Source organism: Camelus dromedarius, chromosome 6 (assembly GCF_036321535.1).
Source record: "Camelus dromedarius isolate mCamDro1 chromosome 6, mCamDro1.pat, whole genome shotgun sequence".
NCBI lineage: Eukaryota > Metazoa > Chordata > Mammalia > Artiodactyla > Camelidae > Camelus > Camelus dromedarius.
In genome coordinates this window covers 52,251,893-52,277,290 of record NC_087441.1, presented here as the reverse complement: position 1 = coordinate 52,277,290, position 25,398 = coordinate 52,251,893, and positions in this window count along the sequence as shown.

Here is a 25,398-nt window from a genome sequence, read left to right as displayed (position 1 = left end):
GGACCTAGCCTCCAGAAATGCATGAGCAAAATTTTTATAGTCTCTCTAGATAGCTAGATAGAGATGTATCCTATTGGTTCTATCTCTCTTGAGAATTCTGACAAACACATGCACTCTTCCTCCCCGCCGTGACCCATCTCTCAGCTTTCCACTCTCTCACCATGTTATGCCCAATGGAAAAATTGCTTTTTCTAAATTAGCTCACTTCCAACCATATTACTCCCTGGAGAACCTGGATTTATAAGGGAGAAGGGTAATGAAGAAATCAGCTAAAGAGAACCAATAATCTTAGAGTGGGGAAAAAAAGAGGTGATCAACAGTTAAACGTCAGGGGGGAGGGTATAGCTCAGTGGTAGAGCGCATGCTTAGCATGCACAAGGTCCTGGGTTCAATCCCTGGTACCTCCATTTAAAAAAGAAAGTTAAATATCACAAAAGATTGGAAATAATGAGAACCAGAAAAGTGATAGCATTCAGTATTTGTCTTCCTCTGTCTGACTTATTTCACTTAGCATGATGGCCTCCTGGTCCTCCCATGTTGTCACAAATGGCAAGACTTCATTCTTGTTTATGTATGGCTGAGTAATATTCCTTTGTGCATTATATACATACATATATACACCATATCTTTATCCATTCATCTGTTGATGGGCACCTCGGTTGCTTCCATACCTTGGCTATTGTAAATAATGCTGCTGTGAACGTTGGGGTGCATATATCTTTTCCACTTAGTGTTTTTGTTCTCTTTGGATAAATACCCAGAAGTGGATATTACCACTGGATCATATGGTGATATCTCATTGTGGTTTTGATTTGCATTTCTCTGATGATTAGTGATGTTTACCATCTTTTCATGTGCCTGTTGGCCATCTGTGTGTCTTCTTTGGTGTGCACCATATTTTGAGTAGCAATGGTCTGCATCTGCACTGTCTTGTCCAAAATAGTAGCCACCAGTCACATGTGGTTATTGAGCATGTGAAATGTGATTATTCTGGATTAAAACATGCTCCAGATAGCAAAGGCTTAACATGAAGAAGAATGCAAAATATCTCATTAATACTTTTCATATTGATTACATGTGAAGGCAATAATATTTAGCATATATTGGGTTAAATAAAATAAACTATTAAAATTAATTTCACCTTATTTTATATGGTTATCAGAAAATTTTACATTACATATGTGGCTCACATATTTTTTGGACACTGATCAGAACACTTTTCGGGTTGTGTGTCCTTAAACCTGCATCCCATTGTGCTGTTGAACCAAACGGGTCTGCTCACCCTCACATAGTAAAGCCAATTTACTGGCACCAGGTTCTGGTGAAGAAAAGCACAGTGTTCACAGCAAGGCAAAGTGAGGGAGAGGGTCTTGGGCTGCCTGACCAGTTTGTGGACATTCTCCTGATTGACTGGTGCTGAGGTAACTTGGTGATATTTCGGGAGTCAATGCCATCAGCCTCTAGTTCCAGCCAGTCTAGGGTCTGCGTGCTGGTGGTCATGGTTAACTTCCTCCACCTGGTGGGGGTTTCAGTATCTGCAAAATAACTCAAGGCTGTGGCTCAGGAAATTATCTGTATCTATATCCTCCCTGGAGGAGGAGCTAAAGGTCTTTGACTCTGTTACCTAAACTATTCTTATTTTGTCTTGCTTGACTATTTCCCTTCATTTCTGCACTTTCTCCCTTCTCTGATTAAATTGCTCTTTGGAACTCGGGAAAGGCCAAGGAGGATAAAGCTTTTCTACAAACAAGTGGCAGGGGGTACAGGGTGGGGGCATCTGTCCCCAGGAAGGCCCCATAGGGTCTTGCTTGGTTTCAATGGGATTCACACTGGGCAATTTGTTATTTTGCCATAGACTCAAACCACAACCTCATCCCTGTTTTATTTATTAGTTATAGAGTCATATCCTAGTGTTTCCTAAAAATATTTGTTTCCAGGCTGAGCTGCACTGAACTGAACCCACAGACAAGGGACAACCATTCCAATACTAGGGAAGCCTCTTTTTCTTTTTTTTTTTTTTTTCTTTCTTTTTTTTTTTTTCGCAGGTGTGAAAACTAACAACGGAAAAGGGCAGGAACACCAGTGGGCAGGAGGACAAGGAGATGGGTCTTTGGAGGATTAGGTGAGCTTCCACGTAGGTGTCAGTATCTCGGTGTGTTGACAGGGCTCACTAAAACCCTAGTGGGGAATTGTGGTGTAAGATGCTTTGTTAGTCTAACTCATCTAACTAAATACTGTCTGCATGGCAGGACTCAGGTACTTCTTATATTCAAGAAGAAAAGCTGTCCTTGGAAACAATGAACCATCAAGTCCTGTTCAGGAATCATTTGCATTTTCAGTAATATCATCCCAATTGAAGGACTCTCTACTGGCAGATTCACTGTGACACAGTATCTGAAGAGCATCTTCAACTTGACTGAGAGACTTTGCCTTAAATGTGGGTTGGGGAAGGAGGACAGGATACAGTGTTAAATTTATCCAACGGTTTTGTGCTCTTTAAGTCAACAAACAAACATTCAGCCAAGGGCAGGGGCGGATACAGCTCAGTGACAGAGTATGTGCTTAGCATGTATGAGGTCCTTGGTTCAATTCCCAGCACCTCCACTAAAGTAAATAAACAAATAATCCTAAGTACCTCCCTGCTCCAAAAAAAAAAAAAAGAATAAAGAAGAACACGTGTGCATATATGTATGTATAACTGTATCACTATGATGTGCACCAGAAACAAATACAACATTGTAAATCAAAAAAAATTCAGCCAAGACTCTTTTGAAAGATTTTCTAATAAATGAAAGAATAATAAAAAAAAATTATTATTGCCAATTGAGGCTATTTAGGGTTATGTATTTTGCCAAGAGTAATAAATCGGGTTCACCCCACTCATTCAAGACAGTTCATTTCTTATTGCACATACAGCAGGTTCTCACTGTGGCAAATTATTTGCTGTTTTGGAAATAAGCCCTCTTCTACCTTCACTGTCACTAGCAGGTGGTCTAGCCAGAGACCATCAGTCCAGTGTTCTCCCTGCCACCTCCACATCTCCCCTCTCAAGAGGCGCTTTCCTCAGGCAGGGCCGTGAATACGGGGTGAGGGAAGCAAAGAGCTTTAGGACCTCTCTGCCAGTTTCCAAACCATCTAGAGCCTCGGGGCAGTACTGAGGTCACACGCTTAGGCTCAACCATTTTCATTCTTAAGCTTGGCATCAGCCACAGGTAAGAGTCAAATTTTGTGACTTCCTCTTTAACCCCGTAAGATGGGGGATGGACTTAACGCACTTGACTATAATATAAGCGACAAGAAAGAGTGACTGTCACAGATCATTATGTGGAAAAACCTAAAAAATATAACCATGCAGGGGCATGGTACCCAAATACTGAAAACCAAGGGTGACCACCCACCCCAGTTTATGTCTGTTTTCACGGTAGCATTACTCACAGAGACCCCTTTCATTCCCCAAAGTGCCGCTATTTGGACCATAAAGTATATGGCCACCCTACGTAACCTGCAAAATAAGATGAGCAAAACAAGAGGGCGTGCGACCCACTCAGCCCCATTGCCTCACTCCTATCAATCACACTCAGAAAAGCAGTGTATGCTAACCAGATGCTGCAGAGCCATCATTATGATTTCCATCGGGAAGTGACCATTGATTATGAAATGGAGTTCTTTTTATTGGAGAAGTGTAGGGCTAGCCAGAGGTTAATGGGGACAAAAACAGGCTGGCCTAGAATCCTTGATAGATTAATACTCATTTGCATGGTGAAGGTTAAGTGCTGTGTGGGCTGCCAAAGGAAATGCAAGTGTCTCAGAATGATTCTGGATAAACAGGCAGGTCAGAACAGGGACAAGGGCAACCCGTGCTCCACTCCCGCTCTGGTCCTCAGCGGGTGAAATGGTCACCTCGCTGGAGGCCAAGCTCCTAAGTTCTCAGCGGCTCACCTGAGTTGACAGCCTGGGAAGAGTAGCAGGAAATAGTGAAATACATGCTTTTACAGTACAGTCGTCCTTGCCACGGCCTGTGTCTGGGGTGGAAGTCTCAACATCTAACACCAGGCATAGCCCTGTCAAGTGGACGCTCGCTGGAAACAGACAGCGCCGTGCGCCTGTGCTGCTGTGTGCCATCTGAGAATCACTGCTACCGACAAAGCCCAGGGAGGTCTGACTCTACCCACCTGCTGACACAGCCCCACTCGCTATGCTCCAGCCACACTGGCTCCTTTCCAACCCATTAGACAAGTCAAACTCATCTCCACTTTCAAACATCTTTCTGTTCCCAGTGCCTGGTATGTATGGTCTTTCTCCAGGTCAGAAGGTGTCAGTGCAGAAAGCAACTCCCTAAAGTGGTCTTCCAGAAACTCCATTTAAAGAATCATCCTCCTGGGATATTGTCTGTCAAGTTCCCCCATTCATCTCCCTCATTATATGTCACAAGGTAGAATTGTCTCGTTTGTTTGTTTCCTTCATTAATGTTTGTCTCTCCCTCTAGAACGAACTCCATGAGCACAGTAGCCCTTATTCTTGTTGGCCATTATATAATTGTGGCAGGGCCTGGTGCATGCTATTTACTAAGTGAGGAAATGCATGGATGGATGGATGGATGGATGGGTGCATTGGTGCATGGTTGTTGGGTGATGTTAACAGGGAAATGGGCACAGTGATCTCCCCTGGGGGATAGTTGCCCCAAAGCTGCCTTATCAACCTCATCCTCATGGAGTCAAAACATCTCAAACAAATAAGAAATAGCATGGCTGAAGGAGCTCCTTTCTGGACACCCAGCATAAGCCCAAAGACGAGAGTGAAAGAGTGTCCAACCTCTTCCCAAGATGCTCTGACCAAAGATTATAAATTACACAAAGCCCAGAAGAACCTGTCCACCCTTCCCTAGCTCTTTAAGCTTCCATTCACAAGAGCAGAGTGAAGTGTTGGGAAGGGAATTTATGGAAAAAGACTTACTGAGGAAAGAAGGGGCAGGAAAAGGGCTTTAAGGAGGCTGGGAGGAATGAAAAAAACAATATTCTGAGTGAATCAGGTTTGTGATCTGTTCTGAACACATTGCTGCCCCATCCATCCTCCACTCCACGATGCTTGGACAGACACTGCCTAAATCTGAAGAAGTTGCCTAATCCCTAAATTTTCATTTTCTCACCTGGAAAATGATAATAGGGTTACTTCCCCAGCTACTCTGAAGAATAAGCACTTTGCAGGTGAAGAGGGCTTGGAACACTCACCAAAAAGCAGGGTAGTTTGGTGATGATGCAGAAAACTTCCAAAGATAAATGCAGTTACCCATCAAATTACACCAAGATGCTCTTCCAGCTCAGAGGGGAAAATACTCTGGGTATGAGAAGGGGCCGTCGGATCTGTCTCCTGGAGATAGAAAAAGCATTTAGGTTTTAAAATGTGAACTTTTCCTGAGAAGGAGAAACAGTTTAATCACACATCAGTACCAAAGTATTCCACATTTTGTTAGGATTTTACAGAAGAAAATGTTAACATTAAGACACCTCAGCAAAACTGAGAAACAGAACTGGGGTTAGTGTCAACGGAACAGAGTGAAGGGTGCCTCATTCCCCCGACATCTTCAGGCTGAATCACCAAAGAGCTATGACACTGAGGCTAAGGAAAGGCAGGGGTTTGCAACTATCCAGTTTGCTTAACTGATTTTGCCATACTTTTTTTGAAAAGTACTGTCTGAAATACTCCCTCAAACTCTATCTTTAATTTCATAATAATAATAATTATTATTATTACTATTATATTATTATTATTATTTCCATGCCACAGTGACAAGTGCTCCAAGCTTCAGAGTGGCGTGGTGGGGACAGTTACTGCAAACAGCACATGAACTCTATAAGGTAGCTTTGCTCAAGTGTAAAAGGGATTCTTTGATTTGATCATAGATTTATGAACTGAATTATCTCTAATATAGGAGATTTTATTAGGGCACCAATGGCTTTTCCAACGCATTTAAAATTTAGTTCTTCAGTTTGAATAATGGGAAATGGAACAATATCTTTTCCCCCAAATTTTGCCATATCCTTCAATTACTTCTGTGTATCCAGAGGAATTCCTGACTTGGGTATTTCACTCTTTTTTTTTTACTTTTTTTAAATTGAAGTATAGTCAGTTACAATGTGTGCATTTCTGCTGTACAGCATAATGTCCCTGTCACGCACATGTATACATATATTCATTTTTATATCCTTTCATTAAATGTTATTACAAGATATTGAATATAGTTCCCTGTGCTATAGAAAAGAAATTTGTTTTTTATCTATTTTTATATATAGTGGTTAACATTTGCAAATCTCAAACTCCCAAATTTATCCCTTCCCACCCCCTTCCCCCTGGTAACCATAAGATTCGAATATATTTTTAATGTGCGTTTTCAGATGAGCTTATTCATGAATTAACATGTCATTGAATAAATAAAGTTTCAAAAATCTCAATCTAGAAGCTCAGTTGGGAAGTGAGGCCTGGATACTTGTTAAAGTCATCATATAACAATATATAAACTTGTGAGCTTATAAAAACTTGAGAGATATTCTGGGGCAAACATTAACCATTAACAATTGGCTATTGTCTGAGTGCCCTGATGTGAGGGTTTTATATGTGAATTCAGCATTGTGCACAGAAGCATGGCCCCTGGGGGAGCTCGCCAAGCATCTCAGTGGATGCCTGCAGCCTTGCCTCTGTGGTTCACACAGCTTGCACTTGGCCTTGGTCAGACTCACCAGCGCTTCCTTTTATGATTTTCCTCAGTGTGCTGCCCTTACACTCATAACAGGCTTTGCATTTGAGTATCTTGTTTCAGGGTTGCCTAAAGGTAACATTAACACTTGACTAAGCAACCTTAGTCTATAGCCCTGGATGTTTTCACTCCCGAGCTCTGGAGCTGATGGCTGGGGCTGCAAATGCTACAACCCACAGCCCCTGCCTGAGTGGGCAGCCAGTGCTCTCCCTGAGTCTGTGTGACAATGACTTTTTCCCCTTCTGCTCCTGGAAACATTTCCATCTGCATTTTTTCTATAGGATACAGAAGACCTGTTAAAAAAGACATCTCACTCATTGGGATAAATGAGGAAAAAGCGAGGTGAACAGAAAACCCCACTCTAGAGTTAACCCAGGGCCAAACCAAACCTGGTACACCCAGATCTTCATTCTAACCATCTTAAGGTTTCAACATCATGACATAGCTTTTATAAAAGTAGACAGAGGTTATTTTTGTTTCCTGGTTACATTATTTTATTTAGAATTTTAAAACTGGTTAACGTGCTCATTAAAAAGTTTTAATTTTATCATAAATAGTAACCAATCTATTTGACATCTTGTTCCAGTTATTTTATTTTTTGTTTTAATGTCTATTATTCTACCTGTAAAACTAAAAATCATACCCATATGCAAAGTTTAGAAAATATCAATAAGCACAAAAACAAAATAAAAAATCACTCAGAATCCCACCATCTCTCATTGTATGGTGTTGCATTCTGATGCATTTTTCTTCCTTTTTTTCTTTCTCCATTCATTTTAAGGTAAATAAACAAACTGGCACAGAATCCAATTAAAAGCCCCACTCCATTGTAATCCTTTGCTGAAAAAGAAGCCACAAAAGAAAGCTCAGCTCCACTTCACAAGGCCCTGCCTCTGGACCACAAAAAGGATGCCATCTCCTTTAATAAACATATATTGAGCAATTTCAGTGTGCTAAGACTCAGCTGTGTGCAGGGAACAGAGATAAACTCAGTGCCTGCACAGTCAACTGGGAAGGGCAGAGAAGTAAATGGACAATTTAGTATGAAAAGCTCAGGATAGGAGTAAGCCCAGAGGGCAGGGATCAGCAAATCCCTTTTCGGTAGAGGATGGCAGTGCGCTTGAGTCTCAAAGGACTCAAGAAGCTAGTCTGGCAATGGCAAATGTACACGCCACCAAATGGGAGCAAGCATCACGAGCAGAACCTTAGCACAGGACAGATTGGCAGATTCAGGACCTACCAGTCGTTCAGTACAGCTGGGGCAGCTAAAAGGGTCACCCAACCAGAGATGTGGTCAACTCAGTAACTTCCTCCTAAGGTTTTGAGAAGCCAAATTTCTTTTATCTGGATCAATCTATGTCAAAAGTTGAGGCACTGGCATCAAGACAGCATTGATCTTTTGGATCTGAAGCTATGACCTATGGACTTTCCCCAGGGGCCCGCTGGACTTAAATCAATCATTTTTAAGGGTGGCCAATGTTCAGGTTGATTGAAGACATTTACTAAATGCCAGCTTAGAAAGGAAGCAATCTTCATCAGGTTTCTTTCTTTTTTTTTTTTTAGTTGAAATCTATCAGTCTAATCATCTACAGAGGTAATACCTACTTAGTACAAAAGCACAGCTTCCTAAACGATCTACTTTAATAAATAGTCATGTAGAGGCAAGAGAATGAGGAGCGTACGTACCCTCCAACATGCACGTGAATATATGCTCCCTTATTTCCATCTGTGCAGTCCTCATCCTCACCAGCCTCTGGTCAGAGCCCGTGCTGAATGTTAACACTGCTAACGAAAGCAGCAACGGATGATTGACAGGACGGCTTGGACCGGGGATGCCAAACAGGCTTCATTTCACTTGCCAGGTCCCGCTGGTTGGTAGTGGCTGCCTGCCAGTCAAGGGCCAGCAAACTTTACCTGTAAAGGGCAAGACACTGGATTGTTTAGGCTTTGCATGCCATATAGTTTCTATGGCAACTATTCAACTCTGCTGTTACAGTGTGAGAGAAACCACAGATAATACACAAACAAATGAGTACAGTTGTGTCCTAATAAAACTTTATTTACAAAGACAAGTGTGGGCCAGGTTTGGTCTGCTGCCTCTCGGCCTAGAGCCCTGAATGGAGAAGGGCCCATGGCTACATCTCAGCCAAGTGGTCAGAGTGGGGACACAAACTTGCAATCTCTGTATTATATTAAGTCCATCTAGGAGCTGGAACTTGGAAATGAGACCACTTTGTTCTAATTTTGGCTCTTTCTCTAATTTACCAGGTAATTTCAAGACAATGGTTTAACTTTTTTATTGGTTAGTGTTCTTGTTTGCAAACAACAGAAGCCACTCCCGCTGGTTTAAGGCTCAAAGTCATAAACCACAAAGCGGGATCAATGCACTAAGGGCCTAGCGGCTCCATCACAGGTGACTAGAGAACAAGATGCCTTCACCGCTGTCCTGGCCACGGATCCCTCACCTGGACACCAACTTGTGTTGCTCACTTCCGTGTCCAAGTCTCACACTCGTGCGTCAGAATGACAAAGTCTAAGTCACACAGCTGTTCCCCACCTGAAGGGAACAGCTGGGAAATACAGGGTTTGGATTCTATCTTGAGAAAACCACACTCACAAAATAGAAAACCATCAAAAGTTAGAAATGGTGAGCAAAAAAAGATGCAGGCCCGCCTGGCTGACAAAAGTCCACTCTGTCTCCCAGTCTGCACCTCTTCCCCTAAAAACTGGCGACCCTGTTGTCATGTTGTATGTTGCACCATGCTACTCAGTATGGCAATTTATAGGTGACATAGATGTTTAACACCTCAAATGAGGAAAAATATTTTACTTTGACATAATTGGTTATTTTTAAACTTCCCAGGATTCCAACCTAACATGTGAGCAGCTGTTGAAATACATAATAAATATATGGCTTAAAACCTAATTTTATCACTGATTTTTACTTGTAATTCATTACTTTATTTTCATCCCACCTCTAAAAATAGCTTCCCTGAGGAGCAAAGGAAATCACAGAAAAACACAACTGCTTTTAATAACCACATTAATAACAAGTGCCTTCCCAGTCATACTTTTACTATAGACAGAAAAACAACTGATGGCATTTTGCTCTCCTTGCAATTTTTAAATCGTTCTTTTCCTTTCCTTTTTTTCACCCTCCTTTTTTTAAAGGAAAGCAGGCCAGAGGCCCTGGCACCAGGCGTGTCCCCTCTGCAGTCTTGGCAAGTGTCCTCTACACCTTGACAGCTTTATCACCTACAGTCAGCCTTTTCCGTAAGCCAGGCAGGCACACTATTGGAAGCTGGTGTGTCGGCTCCTTGCGTGGTTTATTGATGTTCTCATCTTTGTCTACAAAGGAGGAGGCTCTTTTATGGTGGTGGGGATAATTGATTCACTAGACTTTCCTCAGGTCTCTCGGAAGGCTTCTCACCTTATCACTTACTACGATTGTAAGCTTCTCTCGCAATTCAAGCAGTCGGGTAATTTTCCAGACCTGCTGAAAGCTTCCCTCTCTCCCTTTTTCATGCTGGCGTCTCTTAACTCTTCCCTGCACCGAGGAGTCTCCCTTCCTGCCATCAGTCGTTACCACGTGGGTTGATGAAATTCCTCACGTGCGCCTCCTTCTTCCCGTCTCCCCAAGTGCTTTTCTAGAGAATGTTTCATCTAAGTCAGAAATCAGCTGCTGACTTTTTTTTTTCCAAGATAACATATACAAAACACACATTTGCTCCCCATAATCAACTTTTCTTACCCATGGAGAACTTACTCCATTTATTGAAAGACACACGAAGTTTATTCCCAATCATCTCGGTCTTATTCATTACCGCAAGCTGGACCTGGCATACAGGGGTCCTCACAAAAACGTGTTGAATAGATAAACAATTGAGCTCCTTAACCCTAAATGTCTATGTACAGAGTTCCAGACTGCGCTCCTAAGCCTTTATAGTCAATAGTACAAATGCCCTGGTACCCAGAATTAGATAAAAATAATCAGTCACAGCAAAGGAAGTAGAAATGGCCATCAATATCCTTCTTGAAACAAGAGAAACAGAAAATTGTTCACCAAAGGTCCAGTTATTTGGTTAGAACATTACATTTGTAGGTTCACTAAATGTACCACATCCATTTCTTTTCTATTAGTGATGGAAACAAAAGCAGGTCAGGAACCCTGAGTCTGCTAAGCTAAGGGAACCAGAACTCTCAGAAAACGAATCACTCTCTGGTCATGATGCTGAGCCACTGGGTAGAGGGTACAGATTGTTCTTTTCACTTCACACTTGGCAATTCCACATCTCTAACACCTGGGTTACTAATGGAAGTTCATAGATGGGTTAATACACAAGATGTAGTTTATATGTGCAAAATATACCAACAGGGAAAGAATCCACAGCTTTAATCAGCTTTTCAAATAAGTTAGTGACCAAAAAAAGTTCTGACATAAATGTAGTAGTGAAATCTAGCTACGCCTGGTTCTCCGTCTGTTTGATGTGTCCCTGCCTAAGGTAGTTTGAAAGGAACAGGTCAGGGACAGCATTTCTTGCTTTTCTGGGAATTCTATAATTTGGTAGTCTAGAAGTATTGTAGACTCAAGATGTTAACTAACTTAAACTCTTCACCAAAAACTGTGCTCTGTAAGGCCAGGAGCAGGAAATTATGAATCGAAGTCAGGCATTAAAAAACAACCTAAGATGAGATTCAATCTTACCTAAAAATATTGCCAAAAGCACCATACTCTGCCAGAGGCTGCAGACAACACGCAAAATGTGGAATCATAAAAACAGAAAACCACATCGAGCAAGTCACAAGCTGAAAGCAGAGTGTGGCCCATAAGAGGTGTGCATTTCGGTCCTCGCTGACAGCACAGGGTGGCGTTGTTACAGGACGTGCTGGAAGTCCAGTGACTCTCCAAGGATACGGAGAAGGGACGTGCTATTGTGAAAATTCGAGTAATGCAGAACTGAATGTCCAGAAAGGCCAATAGATCCATCCTTAGGAATGGTAGGCCTTTTTGAGCAAATAGAGATCAGCTCTTCCCATGTTACAGGCACACTGAACTCCTTCCTGTTTCCAAATGGTATGAGTTTGTCTCTGCAACCCACACAGGGTTGCAGAAATTTATTTCCTTTTACTCTTTACAGCCTGGATCAGCATACTCTGTCACTCAAAGCAGAGGAAATGAGGGCGACCCTCTCTTCCCCATCCCTCACCAACATACAGCTTCCAAGGAAGGCATTTACTTCACCTGGGATGGAGGCCTCTTATTCATGTACCTGTTCCCAGCTAAGACGTGCTTCTTAAGAAATGCATCATCTATAAAGACTGGGAAAGCTCAGAATCAGGCTTCCAAACTTTTTTTTAAATTTAAAACAACAGAGGGTAGATTGCCCATGTTTTTTACTTCTTATCAAGATATATATACAACATAGTCTCTTCAAATAGAGTATATTTTTAAAACAGAGGTTCAGAGGGACTTTTCTCTCCTAAACAAACACAGGAAGCTAAGTACAAAATGCAGTATCTTTTTTAGAAAAAGAAAAAAGAACCTAAGTGTTATATTGGAAAAGGAGAGAGCAAGGTCTGAAGAGAATAAGATGTAGAAGAGGTACTTTTTGATCTGTAGGATGGAAGGCAGGTGAAAATAAAAATTTGGGCATGTGGAGTTCAAATGGTCTTAACTGGAAAGTGAAAATCTGAGTAACTAGTATTTGAGTAATTAGCCCAAACAAAGTGTTTCCTGAGTAGAACAAGGTTTTACATTTTCAATTACCCAGAAAATTGCCTTAAATTTCCATTTCACGGCACAAGTATAGATACAGCAAAGCTATTTACTGATGGAGGGGCAGGGAAGGGGTGCGGGGGACAAGTGACTTAAGAGTGAACTGAGAATGGGAAAGTTTCTAACAGCTTTAAACAGTCATTCTGCATAACTTAACATTGGGAGTATAATTTTATAAGTGGAATATTTCTATAGCCTCCGTGAAATTCAGGGAAAAAATAATAAAGGTGAATATTAAAAAATAAAGCTAACCAGGTATCATTTCATTTTACATAAAATGGAGATTGCATTCCCAGCTGGTCTGAAGTTAAGACAGCTATTTCCATTTACTGTGCCCCTTAAAGCAGTTTTAAAAGTATCAGCCTCTCCGCGCAATTGTAAAATGCCTGCTAGTTTTTGAAGGAGTGCTTTGGAGAGTGAGAAAGATTCAGCTCTAAAATGGCTAAAAGACAGTTTTATGAATCTCACTGTGTCTACAAGATGAAGTATTCAGGTGGTTATCATGTGCTTATATTTCCAGGGTATGAACAGGCAGCTTCTGACTTTGTATTGATGACTGCTCACTATGCCGGCACCTTTTGTGCCTCACAATAGGTAACACATCTGCAAAACCGCTCTCAGAAGCAGGACAGGCAGCTGTTAAAATTACACTCTTCCTGCATTAAAACCAGCCCCCAGTTGTGAGCCTTGCAAGTACTATTAAGAAGTCATCTTACCTGATCCCTGTTGATGAGCTTTATATATATATATATATATACACGTAGTCTTCTGGAAATATCATCGAGGCATGTTGCCAGGCTTCTGTCATTAGCAAGAATTCCACCTCTTGCAAAGCAACAGAAGCTAAACCATTACAGCTTATAGACCCCCTAATTCCCACCTATTGGGCACCCAGTCTCCCATCGGGTTAGAAAAGGCTGAAATTTGCATGCATATAGATTTTAACCAGAAACATTCATTTCAGTAGAAGAGGACATCTCAAGGTGGCAAAAATCTGAAGTTCCCCTGTCCTGTTCCATTTCCCCCTGGTCCACCACCTGGCAGCCCACCGGACTCCAGAGGGTCCGTCCGGATTGTGCTTAAAGTTACCCTGGAGGAATTGGGCACCTCGCATTTTGTCGGAGGAAGAACTTTCAGAGAAGATCTTCTGGAATGAAACCAGAGCCCTTGGTTAAGAGCAAGGATTCAACATAAATCTTCATGGAAATCTACCTGTTTCCTAGGAGGCTGGATGCCCAGAGAGCTGCATTCATGAAATGGTGACCCAGGAATTCTCTCATATTCTTTTCATTAGAAGCCTGTATCTGTTTCCTGGGGCTGCTACAACAAACTGCCCTACATTGGCTGCCTTAAAACAACAGAAATCTATTTTGTACGTCCCAGAGGCCAGAAGTCAGAAATCAAGTTTCCAAGGAAGAATCCGTTCTTGTGTCTTCCAGGTTCTGGTGGCTACCAGCATTCCTTTACTTGTGGCCACGTCTTTCTAATCTCTGCCACAGTGACGATGGCACGTCTTCTGCCCGTGCCATCTCCCCGTGCCTCTCTCTCATAAGGACATTTCTGGTGGCACTGTGGGGCTCACTCAGATTATCCAGGATAATCTCATCTCAATATTCTTAACAATGACATTGGCCAAGAGCCTTTCTTGGTAGCCTTCACAAATTCCAGGGATTATGATTTGAGAACAATAGCCAAGATCTGAATCTGTGAGTAGCCACAGGTTTTGAGAGTTGGTGCAATTGCTGATGGACATGAGGCTGTCAGTTTATTTAACATTTTCCTCTACTCTGTGCCCCGAAGTTTGGGCTTTTCTGGCACATGGGTGCCAAAAGACCTGAATAAAGCTGGCCTTCCCTGTCTTCCCTTTAATCCTGCCACATCCACCCTCACCCTCTCTCCCATCACACTGACTCAGCTGCTGTTACTCAGAAGAAGGAGAACCTGTACAAAGCTTCCCCTCTTTATTTCACTTGTCCCCTCCTAAAGCAAGCAGGCAAGAGAAGGAAGCACAGTTTCACAGAATCCTTATGCTACAGTTTTACTCTCAACCCACTGCCTTCTGTGAGCTGTCATCTGCTCCCTCTTTGTTTGTCTTCTTTATTTTCAGATGAACCAGGCTACGAGAATGTGGGCTGCCCAGCTGTTTGAGCCATAGCTCTGCCAGCTTCTGGCCGAGGTGAGGATTGGCAGGTATTAGGGTTAGGAGACAATTAAGGCTACAAATCCCCCCTCCAAAAAAAAAAGTTCTTGGCAGGGAATAAACACAGAAGGATATTGTCCATATTTGGTAAACTCCCCAAACCTGTGACCACCTAAAATTTGAATTCAGAGTTTACCCTTGCCTTCTAACACTCACACTGCAACAAAGAAGAACGGAAGTGCGGGACCACAGCACTGCCTCACCAGCACATGTAACCTACACGGATTCAACTTCACGCACCAAGCTGAGAGTAGGGAGGAGAGAACGTTGAACCATGGGGCTGTTTCCACCTGCCATTCCACTTGTGAGCATATGCTCCAATGAGCATGAGATGAGAGACATTAATTTCTATTATTTTCTCAGTTAGTTTGGCCCTGGTGTCCTGGTACCTCTCAAATATAAGTATCTTGCTACACTGTGCAACAATCTAGAATTGAAAGATATGTACGGTCATGCAACACAGTCCTTAAAGACAATCCAACCACTTTATTATAAATGCATGTAGAACACTTATAAGATGGTATGTATACTATCATATTTATTGCTGTTTATGGATGTTTTAAATTATTTTCAAGAGCAGTTTGGACAATTCATAATTTTTCACTGACTTTATAACCTCTGATAATTACAACTCAACTGTGACAAAAGAAGTAAAGGAATTACACAGCTAGAAGATGTCATGGATGGCATCTCACGTTTAAGTGCTTTTTATGAAAATATTTATAATACCTTGGTTACAGAAGTGGTTTTAAAGACCATTTCATCCAGCATATGGTCTGACTCAGCCAGGAGAGGCTGTTGTGCTATAACATTCGCTCCCAAAATCCCAGTGGTTTAAAAAACATCAAGGGTTTGTCTTGCTCTCGCTACGTGTCTACCACGTGTCAGCTGTGGTTCTGCCCTGCACCATGTTCATTCAGGGCCCAGGCTGACCACACACTGACACCTGCTGTGGCAAACAGAAAAGAGACATAGAAAACCATGCCCGTTCTCTTAAAACATCTGCCTGGAAGTGGCAGATGTCACTTTTACTCACCTCTCACTGGCCAGAGCAAGTCACAGGATCACTCTTGAGTTCAACAGGTAAAGAGATGTATAATTCTCCTGCAGACAGAGGAGAATGAAATGTTTAGCAAACTTCCAAATATGTCCTTCAATATTTCCCCCAAATTGGCCATCCAACCATGCTTAAGACATCAATACCCATCAGAGAAGCCCATTCTACTTTCAGTCAGTTCTAAGTTCTAGAAAGTTCCTCCTTAGGCTATTTACAGATTTATTTCCTTGGATTCTCCACTCGCTGGTGTTTTGTCAATGAGGACAAATTTAGTTATCTGCCATGGGACAGCTCCTCAAAGATCAGATATACCCGGACTGTTCAACTATTTCTCACACAACATGATAATTTGGTCTTTTCTCAGTAATTTTATTTTTCCATCTCTCTATTCCGATAGTAAATTTCCTTAGCATCCTCTCTGTCTCTAGAACTTCTAACACATTCAGCTTTGAGCAATGTGCTTCTATCAACAAATTCACTTCACCGGGTTCAAACGCCTGTCCCGGTGCCTGCAGTCTCCCTCCCAATATCCAACGAACAAGATGCAGCGGGAAGATACACGGTTACGGCACCCTAGGTATCCGTGTTCTGTGACACTGTTTGTACCTCATTAGTAAACATTTTCTTTAAATTATCTTGGATACTCATTAAATATTATCAGCTACTTAGAACCAAAGGATAATTATGAGTTTAATGAAGCGTGCGCCAGCTTGCTCAAGTCGAACGTTGGTTTCTCTGCTGGGACCCCATTTTACTTTGCACTTATCCTTCAGCAAAGCTACTCTACAAAGTCACTTTGGCAATAAGAAGTATTTAATTAGATTAATGAATTTTTATCGCCTCTCCTAGGGATTAGGCTTGTTAAATCCTGGCGACCACAGAACAACAGATTTTTTATTACTGCATGTTTAGGGAGGCACTGGTTGTGCTGCCGTGGCGGGCCTCGTAAGTCAGGCTGCTCTGGGCAGTCCTACCTGGCAGCCCCTGGTAGGCCACGGGTATTTGGCAGATACGTCCTGCGCCTTCAGTTAAATCACAGAAATCAAAATGCAAATGAAATCAAGCGCACCCCAGTCAAGGCTTTCAGCAGCTGTCTTTCTGTCAGACGCTGCTGACTTATGGTACCCTGACAAAATCTGCCCTCTGCCTCTACCTGCAGGTGCTTGAGAGGAAAGGGAAGACCCCGTACCCAGTACAGCTCTCCACGAGGGCGTGAGTAGCCCCTGATATTCCCCTAAGTCACTGGTGTGGTGATTCATAATGAGGCAGGAGGGGCGGATTTTTTTTCAGAACAGTTGTGTTTTAAAGACGTTAAGCGATATACATATGGAAGACAATTTGGTATCTTTCTTGACTAATGCTTTGAATGAGGCAATATCTTTCATCTAGAAGCTTCAAAGCACTTAAAAAAAAATCCAACCACATTTTTCGCCGACACATGCCTATGAGGCAATTTTCAAAACCTCCCCACTTAATACATGGGGAAACTGAGGCACAAAAGCACGGAGTTGGTTAAAGCTGTAAAACAAATCCATATCACAGCAAAAGGACAGTTTTGTGATGACAAGACTGGTGTTCTTGCAGAATTATGTAAGCCCAAACATAATCACAAAAGCCTCTCAGAGTTTTACAGTGATGCCCAGGAAAAGAGATGGGGGTAGGAATGAGGGCTAAGAGGAGATGGGAGACTTCCTGGGGCGATCAGAGCAGAGAGAGGAAAACAGAGACCTGGAGATGTCGAAAGTCAGCTTCATGGCAGTTCGGAGGGAGATTGAAACTAAAATATAAACCAGGAAAGTATTCCTAAATTTAGTCAGTTTGTAAACATTTAAGACTTATTGTATAATCTACAGGGCTAACAGATAGTTTATCATCCAAATTGGGACATTCTTGAGAGAAAAAGGCAGCCCCATTAACCATGACACTAACTGTACTTCTCTAGCTTTGCAGTTAGCCTAGAAATAAAAGTTTTATCATCTTTTAAATAAATATTCTCATTTAAACGCTGCCCAAGTGTTACAAAAACCTTAGTTTTGATTAGAAAGTGCAAGAGAAGAAAAAAATGAACATGGCAAAGACTTTGCAGTAACTACAAAAATGTGAACCAGGTTTACGGCCTTTTTCTTTCCCAAGGTCAATCTTCTTTTCTGACCCTTAGGTGGATGAAATGCTGCCTGAGAACAGATTACACAAGGCTCATTTATAATCTAATTTCTCTCTTCTTTTCAATTATTGAAAAAAAAATGTTCTCTGCTGCCCACGGTTAGCTGACCTGTCCCAGAGAAGGCAGCATTTAGGGACTGTAAACACAGACCTCTATCACCACACTGTCAACAGTGTAGGTCTGTCTAGAGAGAGTTGGACTGGATCCCCCTACAGGGGAAGAGTTCCCTTCCAGCAATTAAACCCTAGTGAGGGGACTTATGGAAATAGCAATGTGGAGGGGGGAATCTTTTGTTTTCTTCTGTTTAAGGACCCAGAAGAAGATCCCACATCCTGCCTCTAGACAGTTCAGTTCAACAAAACTGAGATGAAGGAAATGTTCCATATCTGCAGAGTCCGGCCCAATAGCCACTCACCAGCCGTGGTTACTGAACATTAAAGTGTGTCTAGTGTGACTGAGGATGGGAGTGTTTCATTTTGTTTAGTTTTAGTGAATCTAAATTAAAAGTCACATGTGGCTAGGGGTTACCATGTTGGACAACACAAATGGAGACACTCAAGTTTATGTATAGACTACTTTGTTTTCTAGGGATCAGCAGATACAACCAAGTTCAAGTTTCTAACACCTAAGAAGAGTTTTGCACATTGGAAACCATCTTGTCTTTAACTGGAGAAAGGGTCTAATCTGGGTTCAATCCACCAAGAAAGAAGCAGGAGGGGGGAAACCTTCCACTGCTATGGTGATGGCCACAATCAGAGCAATGATTTAGCAGTGGAGGGTCTGGGCCCAGCTTCCTAACTTTACAGGACAGACTCCCAAGAGAGGAAATAAAGCAGTGCACACACACCTGGAAAGTGGACACATGTGGATCTGCCAACGCATGAGATGCTCGTGCAAGAGACTTAACACCACCATTCCCTTTCTGTTATCTGCAGTTAAGACACGGTTTAAAATAGCTGAGTGGTTGCCTTTGCGCTAATATAATTCAATATTATGTTTGAGTGGCAGGTGTGATTCACCAAGGTAGTAAGATCTGTCCCGGTTTGGAGGGCTCTCCCTCCAGGGAAGACAGCTAAGCGACTACAGATGGAGAGCGCTTTTCAGCATCTTTTACAAGTAACTCTGGTGTCAGACTACCCCCTGCTGGACAGAGAAGGAATTAAGAATTAGGTACCTTAAAAAAGGACCACCACCTCCTATTTCCTACAGGAGCGTTGTATTTTCCTTGCTGTTCAGAAGACTGTCACTGTGAGCAATTTGGATAAAATTACAAGGCACTGGCCTTGGTTATATCCTTTCATTTCTTCTAGATCTTGAGGCAGCACAACACTACAGAGGTGACCCCACCAACAGTAAACTTGAATTTGTTTCTGAACATTTTGAGTGACTTACCACTCCTTACAGGGTCTACTGGATTTATAAAGGAATAGCACATGTTTTACGGAAAATCAAAGCTGGACAAACCATAGAGGAATTTAAGTTAATGCTGCTCACACACCCCACACACACAAAAATCAAACTACACATAAACATCAGTTGACCAACCATCTGACATAATGTCCTTCAGTCACCAAACCAGGCTACAAATGCAGTTGCGGGGGCTATTTGAAACTAACCCATATTTGCAATATAAATACGAATGCTTTGCTCTTAAGGCATAATTAAAGGGCAAATTTCTTTTGCTAAGAAGGTGTTTCCTAAAGTCCAAAGTAAAACCAACTGAATTTCAGCACACCTCTGATCTACAGAGTCATGATATACACTAAAATAAACTCATTTCAAATGCAGAAATAAGCATTGACTTTAACTGTTTAAACTATTTGACCTTCATTTAACTATCCTATTTTTTAGAATTTTGCCATATTCTGTATCTATTTTTCCCACTTCCAAAATGGAATTAAGATATGGAATTAAATACAAACTCACTTAAGTTAGGAAGAACTCATCTTATTACATCCTCAGCACAGAGGAGCCCAGCTAGGACTTCATCAGAACAATGAAATAGCACGTAAGCCGCATGACATGCCAGGCACTATTCTGCCCCACTTCAATAGATCTTACCCCCGGTCTTGAAGTTATAAACCAGCTGGCACTGACCCCAAGAGTAGGGACAGGCTACATTGAGAGAGAGAGAGAGAGAGAGCAGTGGTCTGGATACAGTTAGAGAGAACCTATCACCAATTAACAAAAATTGGATGAATTTCCCATTTTATTCATCTTCCTTGACTTCATGACAATTATGTCTTGACAAGATCCTGGACCACAACTACTGAAACTTTAGCCTCATTTAAATCAAATTTAGTTTCTGAGAAAATGACACATTGCTAAAGCCATCACACGCCCCGTCATTAAATCTGCTGCAGGGTCTGAACTGGACGGACTAGGAACGAAATCCTGCCGCCACTTGTAAAGCTGTCCATCTGCTAATGGGGCCCCGCGGGCGATGGTAACCCTGAGCTCCACAGGGCGGCAGAGCCCTGCACTGTTCTGGGAGGGGATTTACCACATCTGGGGACTGTGTGCCCCTGGGCGCAGGGGGAAGGGGAGGCGCAGGGTAGGGTGGGACAGGGAGAGCGCAGATGAAAATAACAAAGCAAATGGGGAGACCAAGGCTAACTTTACAGTCATCGCCTCTCCAAAGGGCAGAGGAGAAGTCACCACAGGGGACCGGTCCTGCTGTCACACTGTCAAACTTCGGGAAAGTCAGAACTTGCGGAGGGATCTCCAACTTGTTCAGGCCTCTCTTGGTTCTTCTCTTGGTTCTTCTCTTGTTTGGACCTTCATGGATGGACCCTGTTCTCTAACCTCATGGGCACACACTACATGTGTCCCAAACGTTTCAGTGACGCTGTCCTCTGACAGAGAGCCACACAGGAGATTTTGAAACTGCAAGTCAGAAGACTCCATAGACATGTAAAGGTATTTTTTTGGACATGGTCATTTTGTCACTTGGTTATAAACTGAATGACAGGTAATAAACTCACAAAGGAAGGCTCAGGCAACCAAGTGGAGAAAATGCAGAAATCAACCTCTCCTGCATTCAGAAATTGGCTTCTCTGCTGATGCTCGCACAGGTAGGTTTGGGGATGAGGTGAATCTCTTCCTTTCTTCCACCTTTGTCTCCTTCTATATGAAGTGAGAATAGGAATATCTGCTTTTCTGACAAAGGTATTTTGCTAATGCTTGAAAAATCCCCGGATGGTGCAAAGTGACAGTAGTTATTGGAGTGACAGTGTGTTGCAGGAACAGACAAGCCTGGACATGGCCGGGTGTCCGCTCCCCTAGAAGCTGATGGTGCCCTTGGGGGCTGTGTTTGGACCGGAGCACCAGACCTACTGAGCTGCCCTTCTCCCTTCTACACAGATATTCTATCACTAAAATAAGGAAGAGGCACAAGGGATGGTGTGTGCGAGGGGCAAATGTGATAGCTGGTAGGAACAGCACCACTGAAGTGCCTGGACAGCCTAACCCTCCAGTCTCTGAAGGCCTGGTCCGATGAAAAGGCACACACAGTAGAGAGCTGCAATTTGCTTCCCATCAAGAACTTTTCATTAATAAAGGCTTTGCATCTCTCCAAACACATTCACGAAGGCTTTCATTTGTTAAAAAATAAGCCATCCAAAGAAAGAAGGATCTGGTAGAGAAAATGTTGCATCTAAGATCTGAGGGTGACAGTAAAGAGATAAATTGTTAAGGTATTTCAATAGGAATTCTTAGATAGGTTTAAATGAATAGATCACAGGCTAACCAAACTGTTATCCTGGCCACCTTGATGATTCATATAGAACAAGCTGGCTTGAGCTAGACATTTAGGCTTTTTCTTTTTTTTTAAATTGTGGTTTCAGATCAGGATCATATGAGCCATAGTTCAATTCATCCATCCTTTACTAAACTCCCTCTCTGGTAACAGCAACTAACATTTATTGTACGTTCAGTATGTGCCAGGCACCATGCTTTACTTTACATGCATTAACTTTATATGCATTAACATGCAATTTACATGCATTAACATGTTTGGTGCCTAGATCATCCTTGCAAAGTGGGGTTCGTGATTATCTCCATTTTACAGAGGAGAAAATGAGGAACTTGTCCAAGGTTACCTATCAAATCGGCACAGAGTGGATTCGCACATGCAATCCAGTTATCAATAATACACAAATGTATGCATGTGTGTGTATTCAGATATTCAGAGCTGTGGTACTTTAGAAATGTGGATGACCATTTCTAAACCTTCAAAGGAACAGACAGTCAATCAATGCATGTTGACCATCCTCAGAGCCAGTACAGGTCTGGTCTATTTGGTTTTACTTACCTATATTTGGAATAATGAAAATCTAAGAAGCTGACCCTCCTTGGTACAACCTTTACGTATATTACGTGTATTTGTCCACATACTGAATAACACTACACATGTTAACAGAGGAGTCTTAATGCCCCACACCAATCTTTGAAAAACTCCATCCTTGAAGTCTGATTTAGTATTGCTGGTTTCTGATTTAATACCAAAAATAATTCCAACCCAATAAATCTGTTTCGAGAGGAAGACTGAGAAAGGGCCAGGCTGTGAGTGTGTCTTCGCGCTCTGATATGACAGATAGGAATGTAATCAGACGTAAAGCTTTCACTCTGTCTGCTGTGCCCAGTGTCAGTGGGCCCATCTCTTTCTCCGTGACAGGGATGGTGTTAAATTTCTCCTGAGTCACGTGTGAAGTGACCAGGGGAAGAAACACAATCAATCCACCACGAAATTGGCAGTAGAATGGAAATCCCACAGAATCCGCTTAGAGCTCAGGTTTGGACAACCTCTATCCTGCTTGGCACAGAGAATTTTTTTAAAAGAGAGGAAAGGGGAGAAGGATAAAATGGAAATCTAATTTTGAGAAATAAGGATTAAAGGTTCCATTATTCATGCTGTTCTCACTGTAAATATTGAGTTAACAACATGTGATTTTACTGGATGAAAATGTGGGCCCCATGCAAGGCGAGTGTGGAGCAGATCAATCCCCACGGCGACAGTAATGAGCGAGGGGTAGTGACTTGTCGGCGTGAGGCTGTAAACAGTCCTGGGTTTTGAGCTGGTGTAATAAGTGGAGATTGTTCCTGGACTTACTGGGGAGCACAGATAGTTTCTGCCACAGGAAAAGCAACCCCCCTTGAGGCCGAGAGGCACAGCGTCCCTGCCTTCCTGCTTATCTACTTGTAATGTGCGAATTGGGGGCCCCAAAGTGCAAAGCCCCGGCAGGGGGCAGGGCTGCAGGCTCCTTGAGTTGGCCGCCTGCCTCCTTTTATTTATTTATTTATTCTTTCTACACATGGTTTTATCAATACTTGAGAAGTAGGTGTTTCCCCCCTACAGTCCCTCTGCCAGCCGCTTCCCTTCCCGAGGGTTAAAGGTCAAGGGGAGAAAACCAAGCTAACAAGTTAAGCAAAGGAAACCCTGAGAACCCCAGGTGTGGATCAATCCATTGTGACGTGACGAGGAGGAGACAAAACAGGTAATAAACTCATTTCTGAGCTCTGTAATGAGTCACTGTCTACCCACCCTCACCAAGCCCGAGGTCAGGCAGCTGAAGACAGGTTGAACGCGGGGAGAGCAGTAACGCATTCATCTAAATCTCATAGTGGTGCCAGCTGGCTGAGGAGATGGGAATTTAAGTTCAACACGACATGGTATCCTGGACTGAAGAGAAAAGGAAGAGGGGTTTTACTCTTTCAAAGTTGTTGCTGGCTATTGGCTGCACACATCCTAAAACGAAAACTTCTCAGTACCTAGTATTTACCACTAAACAGCTTGCGTATTACCGTTAGAGTGAGGGTTCAGATCAGGCAAGAGTCATCCACGGATACTACCCCTAAAGGAAATACCCACGCGGGGCAAGGTAATCGCGTGGTTTTAAAGTGCCTACCCACAGACTGCTTACTAGTTGCAAGGGGAAATATAGTAATTATATAATGGAGAAACCAGAAAATATCCTGACTGAGTGACCAAAATTCACATCATCGGGGAGGGGAGACGTCCGTTGTTGGCCTCTGGATGTGCCACAGCCTCACCTGGGGAGCGTTCCGGCCAAGAAGGCAGAGCCTGAATCCAACCAGGAGGAAATGGCTGAGAAGATGAAGAATGTTCTATTAAAAAAAAAAAAAGGTGGAAGCCTATGTTCTTTAAAAAACGCCAATGTCAAAAGGACAAAGAAAGGCTCTGGGAAATGTTCTAGATTAAAGGAATCTAAAGAGATGTGACAGCTAATTGCAATATTTGACCCTAGACTGGGTCTTGTGTGGAGGGAGAAAAAGCTGTAAAGTCCGCTATTGGGCCAATTAACAAAACTAAAATCCGGACACTAGCTTAGACAAAAAGCATTATGGCAACATTAAGTTTCCTGAAGTTGATCGGTGTACTGCGGTTATGTAAGAAAATATCCCCGTGCTAGGAATACACTCGGAAGTATTTAGGAATAAAGGACCGTAATATATGTAAATTGCCCTTAAATGGTTCAGAAAAATAGTCCGAGTATACATATGTTTATATAGATCATACTGTAGAGTGTAAGTACATGTACATGTAAAGAGAGCACACAAATAATGCAACAAATGGGGTAAAATGTTAACAATAGGTAGATATGGCCAAAGGCTTCATGGTGTTCTTTATACTGTCCCAATTCTTGCAAGTTTTCTGTAAGTTTGAAGTTATTTTCAAAGGAAAAAAATTGTTTTAATGTTCAAGACTTAAGTCAAAAAAAAATTTTAAAAAAAAGACTTAAGCCAACACTGCATCTTCCTCACTTATTTCCTTCAAACAGTTGCTGAAACCAGAAGAAATTACACAGAGATGCATTGGTACATTTTACTGAGTTGCTTCCTAGCTCTGAGTTTATCTGTTCTACCAGAACCAGCGCATCTTGGACTCAAAATCTTTCCAGTCTCTAACTGACAAAGGGGTTATTGATGGCGGTCAAGCTCTGTACTGACAAAGTTCCATGCATAAACAAAAATCAGTAAAACAAAACTGCATGCTACCTTAAGCCAAATACTCTTGAACATTGGGATTCTAAAGCAATTTTACATTTGGAAATGTCCAATTATGGTCAAATATATCTTTCTCTAGTAACCCAACACAGAAAGTATCCAATAGATGGCATTCTGAAAGTGTTGTATCCAAGATACACAACACCATTTGAAGAAACATATTATTGTAAGTTATATTACCACTTCCTTTTTATTTAACTAGCAATGCTTATAAAATCTCTTTACCCACAGTCCACAAATACACAAGCAGTTGGCAACTCAACCTAGGCTTTTATTTAGTTATAAAACCTAAATAAAAATCTACATTTCTAACTTATTCACAAAACAGAAACAGACTCACAGACATAGAAAACAAACTTACGGTTACCAAAGGGGAAAGGGGCGGGGGGCAGGGAGGGCTAAATTAGGAGGCTGGGATTAGCAG